We start from the raw sequence: 12,368 nt of genomic DNA on the forward strand, positions 1-12,368 counted from the left end.
CAGGGATATAACATATGCATTTTTCAGATCACATAGTAATTTGGGCAAAAATTTTGGAAAATTAAAATATTATTATGGAAGATAAATATATTAAAAGTTTTATAGGATTTTTTGAGGAATCTTTGGAAAAGACCCAGCAGTTATGGAATGACCATATAAATATGGTTAGTTATTATGCATCATGGACAGAGTGGCAGATTGCATTAAATAAAAATGTAAAAAAAAAAAGAAAAAAGGAGAAACTGTGGTAACCTGCAAGAATGAATGTTACATTATTAAGAACTGAATAATGCAAGGTATTTTGAAAAGGAAGAGGAAATATACAAGAACAATCAGAGAAAGGTAGAAAACTTATAGTTTACACAAAAATATTCTTAAAAGGGAGAATAAAGGAAGTGTTTCCATGTTTGGGGAAAATTATTAAGGATAATGTTTGTTTAATGGGAGAGATGAAAGGCAAAATGTAGTTCTTTGAAGAACATACAAAATTAAGTAATGGAAGTTGTGGAGAGATATGTGATTACTGTGTATGGAAAGGGGAAGTCCAAAAAATAAAGTGTAATTTAAAAAAAAAATTATAAGAAACCCTTAAGACATTAAAAAGAAAAGTAACTTTGGATGAGTCAGACACAGTACTCAGAAAGAGAAATGTGAAACCAATATCAGGTGTCAATGGTATCAGGAATGCTCCCATACCAAGGATTAGATTTATTGCAAAAGAAGCTTTTTTCTTTATATTTTAAATTAATTATAAAATACGGTTTTGTTTTAAATGGGAAATATGTGAATAAGTACTACAATATATTTGGAAGAAGGATGTCAAGAGTGATATTAAAAATTAGAGAGCTATTACATTGAGGAATGTGGACTATAAGATTTCCACAAAAAGTGTGAAGGTGAGTTTTCAAAAATGGTATAAAAAGTAATTGCATCAGGAATTTATGGAATAAAAGATAAAAAAAATTGTATGGATTTATTAGTGTTTACGAAAGAAATAGTAGGTGAGACAATCAATAGAGATGAAGTAAAATGATGATGGGCAATGCAGGTAAGGCATTTCATAAAGTAAAGCATGAGTGCCTGTGGAATATATTAGAATAATGTGGAATTAAGTGGAAACTTGGAGACTATCTAAATCTGCGCAGAGAAATAATAAGATGAAGGTTTTAGTAAATAGTTGGCTTAGTGAATATATATCACTGGAGCAGGGACTAATGCGTGGTTATCCTATGAGCAGCTTATTATTTTCCTTAGTCGTCAGTGCTATAGCATGTGATACATGGAATCACAGAATCATAAAAATACAAGGCCACTTGGTCATGTGTCCATTTGCACCTTGCCAATGCCCACCTTCAGGCCATAGCTTGATTTTTCAAAAAGGGATAGGCCAGTCATGCTGGGGTGAATTTATGAATACCCATCCACTTGTCTAACTCCTTTCTAAAGGAAAATAGTGAGTCACATTGTTTGATCCGAAGTGGGAGTCTGTGCCAGAGAATGGATAGTCATTGTCTGATAAATATGTCTCTGCAACACAATTTCTTTATTCACTAAATCAGGTACAGACCTCTGTTTGACTGGACTGCATGATTTTAAATATGTGAAATACACTATTGGATGCCAGCAGGAGTTTTATCCACTCGAGGATAGTGCTGATATTCCTGTTTTCTATCACATGCAGATGGCTTAAAATATTAAAAAAAAAACAGGTCATGGGTGAAAGATGTATTGATCATTTTGAACAGTTTATAGGCTCATAGGTAGGTACTAGGCTATCTGCCTGAAGGCATTTATAAGCCTAGCCAGAATGTGTTGGCTTTCGCAGCCCCCTTAGATTAGTTCCCCGTGCCTCTGTCCAGCTGAGCCACTGAAGTAATCCCCGGGCTAAACGTTCTGTTTCCTATCCACTCGTCAAGGTTTCTCTTGAAGAGTGTTAGTGAGGAGTTCTGCCTAATGTAGACTGGAATCTTGTTCCAAAGCATGGGAAGTCTCTGGGACAGGAATCTATCTCTCCAGCACGTCCTATTATTGTTGAGGTGAGGTTTAGATCCCTAGAGCGTGTGACTCGAGGGGATAAGGTTTTCTTTCAGTGGAGCATATCCATCAATTCTGGGTTGGACATGGCCTTGTATGTCAGGCAAAAATCACCTCTGAGTAGGCGGTATGCAACCGAGTACAGCTGGAGTTTCTTCAGTCGAGCTGCATAGGGCATCTGTTTGAGGACAGTGATCCTCTTGGTGAGATACTTCTGTGGTCTTTCCAGCTGTTGCAGGTGTCTTGTAAGGTACATCCCAAATGGGGCATTGTACTCTATGATGGGTCTGATGAGTGATGAGTAGTGGAGCACAATGACCTCTTTTCATCTGGATGTGAACCCTTTTGTAATTAGGTGGGCCACATAGAAGGATTTTCTAACCACTTTGGCAATGTGATTATCAAAGGAGAGATTACTATCTACTTAGGTCCCCAGATCCCTTATTACTCTTTCCGTATTTAGGGGACTACCATCTGTGTGGTAGTTTGTGGGTACTTTGTTTTTTCCAAAGGGGATGACTATACACTTTTTGGCATTTAGCTTGAGGCCATGATTTTGACACCAGGTATCCATCTCAGTGAGACCCTTTTGGAGAATGTCTGTGTCAGCCGGAGAGTCAATTATAGTCCCTAGTTTACAGTTGTCTGCGAACTTGGTCAATTATAGTCCTCCTGTGCTTGCCTGTACCTCTGAGAAGTATATGCCAAACAGGAGGGTGGGTCCTAGGACTGAGCCCTGAGGAATGCCACTTGTAACCAGTTTAGAGTCGGACATAGCTCCCACAACTCTCACCATGTGGGTTCTGTCCATGAGCCAGTTGGAAACCCATCTTGTGACATAGGGGTTTATGTTCAGGCTGGTGAGCTTGTCTATAATACCAGAATGGGGAATGGTGTCGAAGGTCTTTGCATGGTCTAGATAGGCTGTGTGTACCACCTTTCCCTCATCTATAGCCTTGGTAACTGTCTCAAAGAAGTCCACCAGGTTTAGGAGGCATGATCTGTCCTTAACAAAGCCGAACTGGGTAGGGTCCAGTGTTTGGAGGTTCCCAATGTCTCTGTTAATTAGTTCCATGATGATGCACTCCATAGCCTTGCAGACCAAGCTAGTCAGGCTTATAGAGTGATAGTTCCCAGGGTCTGTTGTGGCTCCACCTTTGTGAAGCAAAATAACCATTGCTGTGCGCCACTCTATGGATATGTTGTCTGTGGAGAGGCTGAGTCTGAACATTGTGTTTAGGTGAGGGGCTAGTTCATCTTTGAGCTCATGTAGGACGCAGCCTGGGACACCATCCAGTCACATTGATGCTGAGTTTTTAGCATTGGAGAGGACTGTTTTAACCTGAGTCTCTGTGATTTCAGGGGCTCTACATTCTTCTGGTATGGTTATGGGCCCCTTTGAGGGTGAGAGGGGGGTGAAGTTTGCACTGAACCTGTCTGCCAGGATGTTGGCGATATTGGTCAGTTCAGTGTATTTTGTGCCATTCTACACTAACTCTGAGCAGATCTGAGAATTGCCACTTAGATTCTTGACATAGCTAAAGAATGCCTTGTGGTTATCTTTGGAGTCCTTGGCAATTTTTCTTTCAAGGCTCGCCTTGGATGATTTTATGAAGGATTGTAGTTTCTTGCTGATACTGATCAGGGATGTTTTCCCTTCTTGGAATTTTACTCTTTTCTGTACTAGTTCCCTCCTTCTATTGTATAGCTTGTTTATGGCAAGGGTCCACCAGACTGGTTTCCTTTTCTTGGAGGAGTGAGTCTTGGTTTTGCTAGGAATAGCACGATCCATGCATTCTTGTGGAAAGAAGTTCTGAATTTAAATAAAGAGAAAAGTAGACTTAGGAGATGCAAGAAATAGTGAAGGAATTTGTTTTTCTAAGCAAGGAAGTATCACTGTTGTGAAGAAAAGAAGCAATGTTAAAGCACTCACAGGAATTGATTGATAAGATAAAAGAAATATCTGTATTATGGTAATAATGTAGTTTAGCTTTTAAAAAAGTTTATTTGATAATTTCAGTTATTATGGGGAAATTAGGTTATTTGGTTAATCTATATATGATTCTGAGGTAGTAAGAAATGTATACTTTATATATAGTTTTTAGTATTATTTGGAGAACAAAATTAAACCCTGTAAAACAGGGTTATTATCTGTAAAAGAAAAGGAAAAGGGCTTGATGCATTTTATAGTGAGAAGGAAGAAGGGCAGTACAACAAAACCATCTGGCTTGGGATCCAACATCTACTATTCAGGGACAGAGAGAACTAGAAATGTGCAGGGAATTGTGATCAAGGACAGTCTTCTGAAGACAGTTTGAGAAGTCATCAGAATTGGTGACAGACTCATGGCAATCAGAATCCCATGTAAAGACTGGGCTGCATTCAGAATATCAGCCTATGCCCCACAGCAGGGTTGTGATAGTGAGGAAAAGAGGAAATTGAGGAAGGAGTTGCAGGATGTACTATATAAAGCAGGCCATCAAGAATTGCTGTTGATAATGTAAGATCTGAAAACTCATACAGGGTTAGAACAGGATATGAGGACTGCCTGGGTCCACATGGCTGGGGTAACAATGAATAAAGAAGGACGAGTCATTCTATACTTCTGTCTGGCAAATGGCTTGATGGCAGCTTACAAATGGTTCACCAAGAAAGATAGCCAGATGATCACATACAAGAGTGGCAGATATGCAACTTAGGTAGACTTCCTCCTAATAAGGAAGCAGACTGCAAAGTCATCCCCAGTGAAACAGATTGTCCACAATATTAATGACTGGTGACTACAATCATCTTCAAGCAATGGTATGAGAAATAACTGTGGTCAACAGAGACTAGGCTGGAGGCCTGGAAGTTGACTTGGATGAAAGCACAAGAGTTTATGGAAACACACAGAGCAAAGTAGAAATAGGTAGAGATGAAGAGGAAGAATGGGAGTGTCTCAAAACAGTGGATGTGAATACTGATAATTTAATGAGCCATAGTTGGAAATAAGATGTATAAGAAAAGTTGATAGCAGAATACAAAAGTTCAGAAAGTTATGAAAAGAAACAAGCAGTACAGGAAAATGTGGGAGGTAGAAGAGACAGACCAGGCCAAAAAGAAACATTGGTTGTCTAATAAAGGAGTTTAGTTGGAATAACTTACAAAAAAGTATTAGAAAGACTCTACTAGCTACTGCAAAGTGACTCAGCAGATGACAGAAATAAGTAAATCAAGTTGCAAGGCAAAGACAGAAAGACAAAGAAGATCATCATCACACACTATCCATAAGTGATACGAGTAACAACCTGCTCACCAGCCCATAGGACATCAAATGAAGATGGAAGAAGTACTTCAAGAGCTTGTGAAAGAAAAAAAACCTTTCAGAAGCTATACTGTCCCAGAGACAGATTATGATGATAGAGGAAGAAAAGCTACCCTAGTAGAAGCAAGAACAACACTAAGGAAATTAAGTCAGATAAAGCAGCAGGCTCAGATGAGGTCGCAGCAGATACTGTCAAGATGTTGTGTAACTAAGGGGAGAAATGGCTGCTGAGGAAACTCATAGCAGTATGGAGAGAAAGGTGTATCCTAGGGGACTGGAGAATAAACATTCTAGTGCCAGTGTACAAGAACAAAGGGGACATTCACAACTGCAGGCAGTATAGAGGTATCAAACTCTGGTCACACTGCAGGTTGAGTCATAAATGGATAGCAGAGCAGTAGTAAGATGTGAGCTGAGCAGTTCAGATGGATGTGGCACAATTGATACATGTTTCTGTGATCCAATGTACTTGATTTATCATAATATAGCAAGTAAATTATATAGGAAATAGAAGGAAAGTACAGTTATATAAGTAAACTCAGCATAAGAGTAGATGTCTGAATGATCACTGCTGGAGTGGCTTAAGCCATGTGTAGAGTAGATGTCTGAATGATCACTGCTGGAGTGGCCTAAGCCGTATGTGTTGTATTCTGCCAAGGATATATACAGCCAGCAAGTTTCCAAAGCTTTAGGGAACCTTCCACATTACCAAACTGTCTGGCAGCTCCAGCTAAGCTTACTAAAATACATGTTTAGGTACCAAGCCATTCAGAGCTTTCCTACCAACAACAGAGAGAAAGGCTGAGCCCTGAAAGGACAATGCTGGGAAGAAGAAACAATAAATGAACACACTATAGTATATATAAAACACCAAGAAACAAGGGTGCTGGAGGGAGGGAGCAGCTACTGCAACCGTGATCATTCAACCATCTACTGTTATGTTATGTTTACTTACAGAACTGCACTATGTTCTTCATATTGATTACTGCTGCAGTAGCCTTAGCTATATGAGCAGATCACACATTTCTGGAGGTGGAAGCAGAAAAGTCCAGGAGCCCCTGGATAATGGTTCAACTAAAACCTCATCTAGTCTGAGAGAAGAATCAAGCTTAAAGTGCTTGGAAATGGAGATACAGAGGACCAAGTTGGTGCTTCTAGAATACTTCTAGAATCCAACCCATTCTAGAAAGCAACAGATGAAATCTAGGCCATGGGAGAGTGGGCCTTGACCTGCCTGGAATAATTTTGTTGCAATATAGCAACATTTAATAGCCTTAGACAACCATTTGGAAATACTTTGCTTTGACACAGATTGTCTTTTCTTCTCACCTTTACAAGAAATGAAGAATTAATCTGAACATCTAAAAGCTTTTGTTCTGTCAAGATTGTACCTGAGTTAGCTGTGGACATCCAAGGTACGGAGCATCCTTTCTCCCTCATTTCTAGGGTCAGAAAAGAAAATGGGGACATGGATAGTTTGGCTTAAAGTAAACTTAGATTCTATTTTAGACATAAAAGAAGGATTACTTCTCAAAGGAACCCTGTACCAGTGGAAAATGAGGTAGGGTTGACTTGCCATAAGAGCTTGCAACTAAAATTCTCTTCTTGCAGAGATGAAAGCAATCAGGAAATCTGTTTTCTATGTTAAGAACCTGAAGGCAGCCAGGTTAGCTGGATCAAATGGAACAAGCATTAGCTTCCCTAATACAAAATTAAGATCCAAAGAGGAAGCCAGCAGTTTTCTTGGAGGCCTGTTATGCAAAACTCCTTGCAAAAACATGTTGACATGAAAGTGCATTGAGAGAGGAGGATACATGGGCAGACATACTGATGAACCTTGGCAGAGGAATATGAAAGGCCATAGGATGCTAACTCACACAAATATTGTAAAACCAGAGAACAGCTAACCCTGGTTATGTTGTTGGCACCAACTAGAAAACCTGTCACATTTGATAATATATAATTTTCAAGCAGTAGGCTTTCTTGCCCCCATTATAATTGCTGCATTCCTCAGTAAATAGGTGTCTAAAAGGAATGAAGACACTGTTATCCAGGAAATCAAAGTTGACTGGTGATGGGGTGCATCAAACACCACTGCTCTTGTGTGACTATATACAGTCTGTGAGGAAGTTTGTGGTAGCTGGCCCTGGCCATTTCCAAAAGAAGGGAGAACCATGGCTGCATGGGCCAGAATGGAATCTCCACAATGATCTTGGGAGGATTCCTTCTGAATCCTCAGAAGTACCCTGGATATTAGTGGAAAGGTTGGAAAAGCATACAGGAACATTCCTATCCATGAAAAAGAAAAGTCACTTGTCTTACATGCCTTCTTGCATGGAGCTCTGAAGCAGAATCCTGACAATTTATTGTTCAAAGAGGAGGTAAACAGGTCTATTGAAGGAACTCCACACAGATGGAGTAAATCTTGGAAGTCACCTAATCTAGTTTCCATTCTTTGCTGGGGGGGGGGGTCTGCCATTGTATTGCTCAGCTTGTCTGTCACACAGTTGTGCTCTGATGGGATACAGGATGTCTGGAGAGTGGCATTGTACCGGGAACCTATATCCCAAGCTAACATGGCTAGAATGCAGAGGGAGTATGACCTGGTTCCCCCTTGCTTGTTGATGCACTACATGACTATGGTATTGTCTAATATAACTTGAAGAGGTCCTGGTGAACAAAGATGATTCATAGTTAAATGCATTGATCAGGGCAAACATCTCTTTTATAGTTATGTACTTGTATCTGTCCTAGGTGTCCCACACACCCTGTACTTTTAACCCTCTTTAAACTTTTCCCTAATCAATGTCTGAGGTGTCTGTGATAAATGACTGCTTTGGAAAAAGGTAGGAGAATTGGAGACCTGGACCCTGTAGCCTGCAATTATCTATAACTGGAACTACACACTTTGTGAACACCCTTGGTGCAGATGGATAGTCCAAATGGTAAGGCAGAGAATTGAAATTGTGATCCAGACACACAGAACCTTAATAAATGCCTTAAGTCTGGATGGATAGAAATGTGATGATAAGCATCTTTAAAATCTAATGTTACAACAAAACTTGAATAGGGAAGAACAGGTAACTGGTTGTGAAGTGACATCATTTTGAATTTGGGCAACACCACAAACAGGTTTAGAAAAAAAAAAGATCCAGAACTGGTCTCCAGGCATTTTCCTTCTATGGCACTAAGAACATCCTTGAATAAAACCCTATTCTCCTCGAGGAAGGGGAAACCGATTCTATAACTCATTGGGACAGCATGTGGTGAAGGACAGGTGTAAACAAAAGAGTCGCAGGATTGGTGGATAAGGAATTAGCCCCCTGGAAAGAAGGATTTTCTTCCCATTGCTATTTGTTTCCTTGACGAATAATCTTCAGAACGGATTTCTCTAAAACTATCTTTAGCCAAAGGAAAAATGGAGATTCAGACTTTCTGAAAGAAAAAAGGGCCTGCCAGGGTGGGAAAGGAGAACAAAGTATTTTAAATAGCCTTTCTGACTTATTGGACTCTCCATAGTTTTGTAAGTTTCCAGAATTCTTCTTGGAACCCCCTTGCCATTTCTTTTTAAATGTCTGTTAATCCGCATTTTGTTGAGACTATTTTGTCTCTTGCCAAAATTTGTATGAGGAGTCAGAGAAATTTTGGAAAACTTGAAAAACAATGGTTGAAAACTCTTAGAAATTACCTGTATTAGCTTACCTTTTTCATCATTCTGTTTTGAGCACCTCTGTAGCAAAGGGGCCAAAAACTAAATCTCCCTCTCTCCAAAGGAGCACTTAAAATGTCATTTTAGCATCTTCCAGGAAGTTCTAAGAATGCAGCCAGGCAGACCTCCTCAAAACAATACTACTGGCTATAGCCCTTGAGGAAGTATCAACAGAGTAATATACAGACTGTATACAAAGAGAAGTGACTTGAACAATAGAAGAAATTAAATTATATAAAACTGATTTTTCCTCACAATCAGTCAGAACAAACCTTAACATATGAGCTTGCAGAAGTATACACTTTTTATCATAGTCATCAGTAATCTTCCCATTCTTATCATAGAGAGTAGGATTGGAATTAACTAAGTATTGAACAGCTGAACGATTAACTATAGCTATAGCTTCTGGATCAGGTTTGGGAAGAGTGCATAAAAATGTAAAGCTTGAGGAACTTTATACACCATATCTGCCTTTTTAGGGGCAGCACCATGATTGAAAGGAAAATTGCATGCAGTAACACCACACACATCTTCTAAAGTGGACAAAGCTGGAGGAAAAGGTTCAGGCTCTGGAAATTCCTTCTGTAGCATTAGTTATTAGATTAGTAGTATTTTCTGAGGGACTAAGAAACCTAACTGTGCTCCCACTGAAAACACCGGCAAATTCAATAAATAGTCTCAGGGAAAAGAGACATCCTCCCTCCGAGGGAAAGTCAAAAACTGAGCTTGCCTCTAATTTAGAATCACAAATCTGAGGAGAAAACCCTACATCTTTCCCTACACCCTCCTGTCTAGATTCAGAACAGTGATTCTGTTATTGATTCTGTTCAGGAAAGTAGGTATTCCTCTTTCATTTAACAGAGACTACTTTACAAGAAGGATCAATAGCCTGAATGTAACTCCATTAACTACCAGTTAACTCCCTTGAATTGAAAAAATGAAAATAAACTACTGAAAATAAAAACAGTACTGAGTGTTCTTGCCATTTTTGTTTTAACTTCCTTAAATTCACAAAAACGTACATCACCTCACTATAACAGCACGTAAAAAGTGGTTTACTATCATTATTTCGAATGGCAAAACATTTACCGTTCAAAATAACAAAAACTAAAACAGAAACCAAACATTATGAGCGTACACAATATCACCCCAAATATCTGACACATTTGAGTCGACATTGTTGTTGAAAGTGTGACGTGATAGCCGTATAGGAGCTGATGTAAATCAAACTACTATACAATATATCACGTTTTTCCAGGGGGGCAAGCCCCCCTGCATCCCCATCTGGGAGGCTGTGCCCCGCATATCCTCTGCTACTAATATATTCCAACTCTGAAATCGTACTACAGTGGGTATATGGATAAATTTCCAACCCCCACTGTACAGTGATCTCGGACATATAGTCGAACACACTTATGCAAATGCACTACTGCATTTGCATAAGTTTGTTCAACTATACAATACACTTGACATTTTGAGAACGACATTCTGATTTTCGGCAATATTACTGCCAATAGACTGTCATTCGCACAAATGATAATAAACCATAAAAAGCTACATAGATGCAGCTGTACCCCATAGGAACAAGTGCAGGGCAAATCCCAGAAACAATCCCACATGGTTGAACTATAATATTAACAAGCTTTATAATAAAAGGCAAATAATTTTAACTAAAGGTATGAAGAGTAATTCCCAGAATGTTAGAACCTTTGTTAGTGAAATAAACAAACAACTTAGGAGCTTAATAAAATCCACCAAAGCCAAGTTTGAGGCTAAAATAGTGACCCAAGCCAAAAGCAATCACAAGGCATTTTTAGGTATTTTCGTAATCCCCAAAACACAATGCAGTGGTCTGCTGAGATGACATAATTAACCTACTGGCATTAAATTTAGCTCTAACTTTACTCCTCTGTCCCTTCCCTGTTTCCCTCAAGATATACCTGAAACTGGCTCACCTCCAGCTATCATAAATTAATCCACCACAAAGATGTCGCTGTCACGGAAATTAGGTTTAATGACTCATAATAATAAACTAAACGAAAGAGTTAAAAAACGAGTTCAAAAACACACATTGCCTTAATGCTTTCACCCTTTACATTTCATAGGGCATCATCAGAGTAAAGAAAATCAACAGATCATCCCTTTTGTAGAAAGTCATCATCACATGATTCCATTCTAATTAAGAAACTAATTGAACACTAGTTGGTATCTCAAAAGATCACCTCCAGCTATCACACAAGACCAAGTCCTAGAAGTGCTATCAAAAGCTAAAAATACTCCACCGATGGGTCCTGACAATATCCCTAGATGCATCCTAAACAGCATGAAGCATGATTTAGCCACACCCCTAACAACACTATTCAGTTTCAGCCTCCATACAGGTTTTGCACTAACTGAATGGACAACAGTTACAATCATTCTCCTGCATAAGAGAGGACCTTCCACAGACCTATGCAATTATAAATCCGTAAGTCTGACCCATATCATATGCAAAGCCAAGGAAAGACAACACCTCTGGGATCTTGGGCAAAAGATGAGTGGTCTGAGATGCAACAAATGGCCAAAAGAATGCCACCAGCATGCAGCTATGGAAAATTGCTATCCTTCTGTGATAGCAAAGGTTGTTTGTTTAACTTTCGCTTTTTGTGGCTGGAAGAAGGAACAACCATGGGGCTGACGGATTGCTCCATGGTCAGGCCAAAAATGGTGATTCTTTCCCGGAGAAAGCAAGAAGCAAATGGTGGTAAAAATCAAAAGCCCGAGTCATTTTATTCTAAAACAAACACAGTAAAAAGCACTTTAAAACACTTTGCATGCGTCACAAAGTAAAATAAACACACTTTCTCCAAAGAAAAATTGGTTTACAGTTACCATAAACAACTATTAAACTGACAGGAAGAAACAATGCATCGAATAAGTACAGTAAAGTCTACTGATAGTTTGTTAAAACACAAGCCCCTAGATTAAAAATTCCTTTCCTTTGTGGAAAGTATTAATAATAATAAATAAATAATGAATTGAATTTTGTCTTCCCAGCAAAGGAACACTATAAGCCAACAGTCAATTCTTGAAAGCCTAAGAGGAGTGCACTCTTTGAGGATATTAAAACTCTGAAGGTCTTGGTGTCCAAATGCGTCTTTTAGTCAGCTTAGCTCAAGCTGGCAATCTGTTTGGGTGCATGGAAGGTGCTATTAACCTTTGGAAGCTTAGCAGCTGGGCAGCTGTTATATCCTTAAATGTAAAGTCCAAGTTTTAATGAAAAATAATAGGCAAGTATAATATATTTATCAGTCAGCAAGATATTAACAAGCAAAAAAGCAG

The 12,368-nt window shown here is 39.0% G+C and overlaps 1 protein-coding gene across 1 annotated transcript in view; it reads left to right on the forward strand.

Moving 5' to 3' along the window:
- The window catches only part of PAPPA2 (pappalysin 2), a 2,663,723-nt gene that overhangs the window by 1,185,734 nt on the left and 1,465,621 nt on the right, over positions 1–12,368 (forward strand). The window lies entirely within an intron of this gene.

The sequence above is a fragment of the Protopterus annectens genome, chromosome 10.part0, assembly GCF_019279795.1.
Source record: "Protopterus annectens isolate FY-2018-M chromosome 10.part0, PAN1.0, whole genome shotgun sequence".
Classification (NCBI taxonomy): domain Eukaryota; kingdom Metazoa; phylum Chordata; order Ceratodontiformes; family Protopteridae; genus Protopterus; species Protopterus annectens.